The sequence below is a fragment of the Lycium ferocissimum genome, unplaced genomic scaffold, assembly GCF_029784015.1.
Source record: "Lycium ferocissimum isolate CSIRO_LF1 unplaced genomic scaffold, AGI_CSIRO_Lferr_CH_V1 ctg10025, whole genome shotgun sequence".
NCBI classification, from domain to species: domain Eukaryota; kingdom Viridiplantae; phylum Streptophyta; class Magnoliopsida; order Solanales; family Solanaceae; genus Lycium; species Lycium ferocissimum.
The window spans coordinates 9,251-18,500 of NW_026713114.1; positions in this window are offsets into that span (position 1 = coordinate 9,251).

Here is a 9,250-nt window from a genome sequence, read left to right on the forward strand (position 1 = left end):
GATGATCATGACTGAATAAAAGGTTACAGGAGACAAGTATGACAATCAAAGATACCAATGTACTTGTGCCTTATGAAATGAAAATCATGCATATCAATATCATATACCATACCCGGCCCATTATGGGACTCGGTGAATAAAGTCGTATATATGTATACCATACTCGGCCCATCATGGGACTCGGTGCCATCATCACATCATATATATATATATATATATATATATATATATATATATATATATATATATATATATATATATATATACCGTACTCGACCCTCTAGTGAGGGACTCGGTGAACAATGCGGTGGCGTGCACGAAAACATACCCGGCCGGGACTCGGTGAAAGTTATTATATTAACGACATGCATGAGCAGAGTAGTGAGCAAACATAAGCAAACCAAAACATCATCTGAAACTCAATAGAATAAGTAGAATGAACTAACACTTAAGTATCAAAGACAACAGTAATGTCAATTACCCCTCGAATGTCATTATGGATTATATCAAAATAGGACTTCTGGAATCATAGACACGTATCAAGACATAATGAAATAGCTTCTGGAAATCAAGAACATTAGCCATCCTAGTGTCTCTAAGAATAGGAGCTGAAGTTTATACATTCGTCGTCTATTTGTCTCACATGCCAAAAGAAAGAAGGGATAGCTTTACATACCTTACGTCGTCCAAGGAACTTAACTTAATCACGAACTTTCCACAATAAGTATGCCAAACCTATAACCATAGGAATACGTACACAACTTTAGAGGGCTTTCGTATATCGTGTACATCAATGACAATTTGGTTCGAAAATGAAACGGATAGCATTTCCCCTAATATTTAACAACCACCACCCAATCAACAAAACCAACAACAACGACAACAACCCAATAACCTCTCTTAATCCTTTTTCAACTCAAATCATCAACGTCTAAGACTATACACCAAACAGACCAACATACACTTCGTATACGATACCTTATACACTTCTTTCTCCCAAATTTATGAGCCATATCAACAACAACACGACAATAACATCAACTACCATCCATGTACAAGAAAACTACTTCAATATTATTTTAATAACAATCTCAAAACAGTCCACCGAAACTACAACATCGAAAATACAATTTTCGACCTTTACTTCGCAAGATCACAAATACATGGAGAAGAGTATGATCTCACCATGAACAACAAGAACAACAACACATATACATACTTATAGCTATATTTCAATCCCTTCAACACCACAGGAACAGCCCACAACCTCATGAACATCTAATCCAATTCATATCTCAACAATTCCATATAAACAACTACAACTTTAATTGTCATGATTCCTTCACTTTTAACACACAATCAATGACAACAATAACAATCAAACCCAATTTAATTGAACAACTCCAATACAGCCAAACAGAACCTTAACGTTAACATACACAATTCCTTGCATCCAATTCCACTTAATAACATCTTCTCAACTATAATATTTGACTTTATTTCCAATTACACCATAAAGGAAGGGGAATTCTTACCTTGATTAGCTTATTCACCCTTGACCTAGCTTGCATCAATCATGAATGTTCCTCCAACTCAAGAGAATAAGAAGGTTGTTGCTCACTTTTGGGACGTCTAGAACACTAAGAAAAAAAATTACAACTTTTCCTTCACAATACTTGAATTGGCCGTGAGCTTTGTGGCTGCCTCCTTGAATGTTTAGAACACTTTTTATGGAATTATAATTCCCTTTCTTCCACAATTTTGGAGCTGGCCGTGAGCTTCAAGAGCTGCCATGGCTATGTTATGATGCTTCCTTTCAATGAAATGTGAAGATGAATATGAATTATGAAATTAATGAGTCATCAACCTATTTATATATACAACCAGCCACAATGACATGTGTCCTACTATGGCATGGACCAATCAGATTTGGCCATGTTGTAGTGGGGCCCACTTAGTGGTCTAATTAGCCTAATTAGTCATTAATTCCCACTTAATAATTTAATCATGATTAATTAATCCCTAATCTTCACTAATGTTTCTACACTAATTGTAATCAATTTGCAAACCGTGCACTATTAAAATCGGGATTAAAAGTCTTTGTCTCACATCTCAAAAAAATAATCTTGTCCTTGAACTTATGTCGATTAGCTTACGAATAATCCAACGTGCAAAAATATGGGGTATAACATCCTTCCCCCCTTTAGAACATTCGTCCTCGAATGTTAAACTAGTTCTATAGGGTCTTATCAAAATTCTGGCAAAGTCTCCTTTATCACTAACCTTACCAACCTGCGTTTAGCAACCCACAGATGCCTCACAGGGCCACAATATCATATAGTCTCATCTACCAATCAATATAGTTAAGTAAGGGATTAATATTACCTGCAGGCATAGGGAACAAGTAAGGATACTTATTCTTCATCTCGTCTTCGGCTTCCCAGGTTACCTCTTCCCTATTATTATTTCACCACAATACTTTGACGGAAGCCACATTCCTAGTACGTAACCTTCTAACTTGGCTATCAAGTATAGCTATAGGGCTCTCCTCATAAGACAACTCCTCTGTTACCTGGACATCGTCTACAGGGAATTGTTATAGCCCGTATTTCGTACGTTCGAATAATTCGAGATAGTTGCAAGAAGTTAAGGGCAAAGTTATATCGCGATCTTGTTTAATGCACAAGTTGTTCATGAGTATTAATTGTGAATGTCATTAGTGTGGAAATATTGAGAAAGGTTAATGGCAAACATGGAAATTCACAAAAGAGTTTATGTGGAAATAATGTGGAAGGCTAAGGGCAAAATGGTAATATTGAGGAAAGTCGAAGGGTAAAATGGGAATTTCGCATAAGGTTCATGAAAGTTCCAAGAAGGGGCCATATTGGCCATGTGACAAAAAAAAAAAAAAAAAAAAAAAAAGATGATGACAAATAATTAGTCATCTTTGATAAATTCAAAAAAAAAAGAGAAATTTCTAGAGAAATTTAGAAAAGGGCATGTGCCTCACATGAGTGTAGGAATTATATGTATATATATGTGAGGGTGGTCATCATTTTATTCCAGAGAGAAAGAAAGAACAAAAAAAAAATGAAGAAGGAGAAAATAAGGCCATGTTCGGCCATAACCATGGAAATTTGGCTCCATGAAATCTTGTCCAAAAAAATTGTTTCTTCATGTATTCCGACCAATTCAAGGATGCTCTTTAACATGATATAGTTTTTGAAGCAAGAATCTTTCTCTTTGTTGCAAGTTGACAACTTTAGCCAAGTTGAGGAATTGAGAAGAAGAGGTAAGAATTCAATCTTCTTTATGTATTATGGATGCTTGTGAATGTTGTAGTGTGGAGAAATGAATGAAAATTATGAAAATAATGTGTGTTGTGAATGTGGCCGTGTAGTAGTAATATGGCCGTGTATATGTGTAGTGGTGAGAACAATGGTTTAATGATTTTATTTAGTGTTTTGGTTGTGGATGTTGTGAATTATATGTTGACAATGGAAGTTGATAGTGTTGGTTGAAGTGGCAAGTGTTGGAGAGTGGTTATGGAAGCCAATGTAATCATAATATTATTTCTTACATATATGGAAAACAAAATTGCTAGTGTATGGGTTGTTAGTATAGTTCATGAATTTGGAAGGAGAAAATATGTTGTTGTTGTTGTTACTCCATTTGGAAGAAATTGGGTGGCATAGCATATGAATTGGACTATATGAATATTGTATAGATGGTTTGAAGAATTCTTGAATATAGTTTGGGTGGTTGCGGATCCGAACTTAAACATGTAAGCAATTATGAATTGAATGTAATTGGAAAGTCGTTAAAGTTTGTAGAAAGAAGTTACAAATGTTAGTACGCGTTTTGAATTGAATGTTGAAGTGTTGCTAGAATAATTGTTGGTATTGTTGATGGTTTGGCCGGGTTGAATTCCCGGATTGTTGTTGATTAAAATTAGCCAAGTTGAATTTTTGGGGATGGTGTATTTACGGGGAGATCTTTGCCGAAATTTCGGCAGATCATAAGTGAATTTATTTGAAAAATCCAGACAAGTGTGCTTAGTAATGAATCTAATGGTTGCATCAATTTTCTTGAATGTAGACTAACAAGTTGGACGGATAAGCGTAGCTAATAAGGCGCGGCACAGGTATGTTAAGGCTCGCCCTTTTTCCTTCGATGGCATGAATCCTACGTTGCGATTTTATAAATGCTCCCATAACCACCTTATTTTCAAAAGTTAGAAGTTATGATTTCAAAGCATGATTTCCTTTCTAAAAGTTTATGAATGTTTTCCAAAATATTCATTTTTTTCTCCAAAATCCAAGTTTTACGATTTTTGAAAGTTTTTATGACCAAAACAACGACTATGATTCTATGATGACAATGATGATGCCAGATATGAGAAAATGACTAGGACGAATATGTCAAGGATATGTTCTTACCATGAATACGACGATATGAAATGTTAAGCTATTTTTGGATAATGACTATTTTAAAGGTTTCAAAGTATATGAAATGATATGTTATGACCCTGTTTTATGTTTTCCCGTGATGCTATCCTTGATTGATAGTCTCGCCTTATAATTTTTCCTTCAAGGTGTGACAAAGCGCCCATGATTATTCCATAAAGTAATCGGAGGTTACCGACCTTACGTCACTTCGACGGATACATGACTTTTCTTGGGCTCTCCTGCATGCTTACATGATATATGCACATGATATATGTATATGTATATGGGGAAGTATGGGGAAAGGTGAGGCGCTATAGACGCATAGCCACCTGATCAGTTAGTATAATATGATACCATCCGGACGCGGGATATGTGGGTAAATGGATCGGGCCGAACGTTCCTCGGCATTATATATGTATATGGATCGGGCTGCACGTTCCGCAGCATTATATTATATTATATATGTATATGGATCGGGCTGCACGTTCCGCAGCATTATATTATATTATATATGTAAATGGATCGGGCTGCACGTTCCGCAAAGAATATGATATGAGGGATCGGTCGCACGTTCCGCGCACTAAGCATGCATGGTATTCGCCAAAAAGGACACTCATATGTACGAGTTGCTCTCCTATATCATGATATGTTCTATATTTCTTTTATGTCATTAATTATATTATGTATCTCTCGTATATTATTATACATGCCTTACATACTCGCATTACATTGCTCGTACCGACGCCCCTTTTGTGGGCGCGTGCGTTTCATGCCGCGGTACACTCGACAAGTAAGAGCTATTGCGAAGACGTTCCAGCGGAGTTGGTAGGCTCCATATGTACACGGAGGCCGCCGAGTCGATTATATGTCTTTGTGCAGTTTGTTCGGTTAGAGACTTTGCAGACAGAGTCGTGGGTCTAGTGTGTCAGTTTTGTAAATGGTTCCACTAGCCGATGTGTTTTTATTATACATTATGTTACAGAGCCCTTATGTTTACAGATTGTGTTTAATTGGAAACGACAAAAGATTTTGAAAGTTTTACTATGTATTTTATTTTGTTTAATCTAAGAATCCAAAGAAAATATGTATGTAATAAGAGTCAGCGGGTTCGCTCGGCTCCGAGTACGGGGTCGGGTGCCCATCACACCCTAGTAAGATCGGGGTGTGACAAAGTGGTATCAGAGCAGGTCGGTCTAAGGGTTGTCTGCAAAGTCGTGTCCGAGAGTCCGTTTATGGATGTGAAGCCGGCCACATTTATAAACGGGAGGTCGCGGGGCATCTAGGGATTGTTGACCTTCTTTCTGTCTTAGATCGTGCGATAGAGCCAAGTCATAGGAAAAAGAAATTCCTTATATAAGCCCCACGTACGACGGAAAAAGCGGGAAAAGGGAATACTGCGAATAGGCAAAAAGTGAGATGCGTTGTTTCGGAAAGGTCATGGATTTGGTGTGGCGACAAAGGTGTGATCACTACCACCGGGAATCTGGAAGCCCAGGACAAAAAATAGTCATACGCACAGGTGAAAAGTGAACATTGGAAATTGAAAAGGGTAAAATAGAAATTACAAAAGAAAGGACGTGTTACGAAAATGTTTCAGAATCGGTAAGACTTCGACTTACTCCAGGACATGTAATAAAGGTCATACGAGGAAGTGGACGCGATTATATCAGCATTAAGGCACCGGATTCTACCAAAGTTTCGAAGTTAAGCGTGCTCAGGTGGGAGCAATTCTATGATGGGTGACCCCCTGGGAAGTATGCGTGAAATCCGATATATTCAGACCTAAGAGACAAGTGAGAAGTTAGAGTAGCCTAAGGAAAACTAGAGCATATGGAATGGTTGGAGACCATAAGAAGACGCATAGGACGAGGCAGACATGCTCGGTGAAGAGATAGGAAGTACATCACAGCCCTAGAATTAGGATAGGCTTGAACAGCGTTTGGAAGTATTTTGTGGGCTATATATATATATATATATATATATATATATATATATATATATATATATATATATATATATGAAGGTGTAGGATATCCCATATATGATTGTATCAGTGGACATGTGAGTCCCAGCAATCGAAGTTACGGTATAAAAGGTATCAATCGAGTAAGGGTGCCGAAGTTCGAGAGACATCAAGAGTAAACGATACAAGTGTTGCAAAGTAAGCTGTTATTATTCTACTATAGGTTGAGATTGGAAATTCTAATGTGACGATAGTTGGAAAAGAGAAAGAGTGAGTAGGTGGAAAATGAAGAGATTAAACTGCTGGAAGGGGGTGAAAGGTAGGAAACCCCAGTAAATGGAGCTCCCGAGAAAAACTACCGGCAAAACACGAGACTATTTGGGGAAAGGACTCGAAATAAGCATGAGAAAAAGGGGTAGAGTGTGGTAAAAGAAGACAGGAAAGGAATGTATGGAATTCGAGAACTAATGGAAATAAGTGAGGCTAAAGGAATAGTAACCGTGACAAGAAAATGTGAAGTAAGAGAAGGAATGACTAAGTTTAGTGACGATGTTATACGACTTTGGTATTGAAAGGTATATAAAGGCAATGGGTCGACGTTGTCGAGTGGAAGTTGAAGGTATGGAATAAGAATTCATATGAGGTCTGAGGGATTTGATCTTAGCGGAAATAAAATAAATGGAGGGAACGTGCATAGGAGACCGCTTGGTTATAGCATCACAAATATAGTTAAAGACCCGATGAATAAGGATGAAGAGAGGGTGAAAATTGTAAAGATTCTGTGCTAAGAACAAAAGTAGCGGAACACTTGCGAAATATGAACGTACAGCTGCAGCACAGACACGCAATTAAAGAGGAATTATGAGCAGGTGATTTACGCAAGTGAAAGGACGAATAGTGGACAGAAGGGTATGGAAATGGGGACAAAATGATGACATAGGCAGAAAGTAAAAGAAAAACCTAGGATTAGAAGTTTCCGATATGTTAGGCACAGAGTTGGGAAGGAATACGAGGAATAAGGTATAGATGAACACTTCAAAAAAAAAAAACACTATTGGCATATGAGGAGCCCCTTAAAGGGGAGGGAGGATGTATTATGGGCTTTAAGTCCAAACGAAGGAAACTCATTAGCTTGGAACCGAGTTTAAAACATATCGGCTTATCGAGGAGAATACATGAAAGAAGTAGGAACGAGTTGGTGCAGTGGATTAGGAAACCTATGACACGGAATGAGGACTCATGTAAAGGCCGAGGAGTTCGATAATAAAAGAAATAAAGCAAGAGATAAGGAATCGGCATAAAGAGAAAGACAACTATAAAAGGGACCCCCCTCCCCCCAAAAGTATTATGACACCCCATGAGGTTAGTTGAACATTCGAGGACGAATGTTCTAAAGGGGGGGAGGATGTTATAGCCCGTATTTCGTACGTTCGAATAATTCGAGATAGTTGCAAGAAGTTAAGGGCAAAGTTATATCGCGATCTTGTTTAATGCACAAGTTGTTCATGAGTATTAATTGTGAATGTCATTAGTGTGGAAATATTGAGAAAGGTTAATGGCAAACATGGAAATTCACAAAAGAGTTTATGGAAATAATGTGGAAGGCTAAGGGCAAAATGGTAATATTGAGGAAAGTCGAGGGGTAAAATGGGAATTTCGCATAAGGTTCATGAAAGTTCCAAGAAGGGGCCATATTGGCCATGTGACAAAAAAAGAAGAAGAAGAAAAGATGATGACAAATAATTAGTCATCTTTGATAAATTCAACAAAAAAAAAGAGAAATTTCTAGAGAAATTTAGAAAAAGGGCATGTGCCCCTCACATGAGTGTAGGAATTATATGTATATATATGTGAGGGTGGTCATCATTTTATTCAAGAGAGAAAGAAAGAACAAAAAAAAAATGAAGAAGGAGAAAATAAGGCCATGTTCGGCCATAACCATGGAAATTTGGCTCCATGAAATCTTGTCCAAAAAAATTGTTTCTTCATGTATTCCTACCAATTCAAGGATGCTCTTTAACATGATATAGTTGTTGAAGCAAGAATCTTTCTCTTTGTTGCAAGTTGACAACTTTAGCCAAGTTGAGGAATTGAGAAGAAGAGGTAAGAATTCAATCTTCTTTATGTATTATGGATGCTTGTGAATGTTGTAGTGTGGAGAAATGAATGAAAATTATGGAAATAATGTGTGTTGTGAATGTGGCCGTGTAGTAGTAATATGGCCGTGTATATGTGTAGTGGTGAGAACAATGGTTTAATGATTTTATTTAGTGTTTTGGTTGTGGATGTTGTGAATTATATGTTGACAATGGAAGTTGATAGTGTTGGTTGAAGTGGCAAGTGTTGGAGAGTGGTTATGGAAGCCAATGTAATCATAATATTATTTCTTACATATATGGAAAACAAAATTGCTAGTGTATGGGTTGTTAGTATAGTTCATGAATTTGGAAGGAGAAAATATGTTGTTGTTGTTGTTACTCCATTTGGAAGAAATTGGGTGGCATAGCATATGAATTGGACTATATGAATATTGTATAGATGGTTTGAAGAATTCTTGAATATAGTTTGGGTGGTTGTGGATCCGAACTTAAACATGTAAGCAATTATGAATTGAATGTAATTGGAAAGTCGTTAAAGTTTGTAGAAAGAAGTTACAAATGTTAGTACGCGTTTTGAATTGAATGTTGAAGTGTTGCTAGAATAATTGTTGGTATTGTTGATGGTTTGGCCGGGTTGAATTCCGGATTGTTGTTGATTAAAATTAGCCAAGTTGAATTTTGGGGATGGTGTATTTACGGGGAGATGCCGAAATTTCGGTTACATCATAAGTGAATTTATT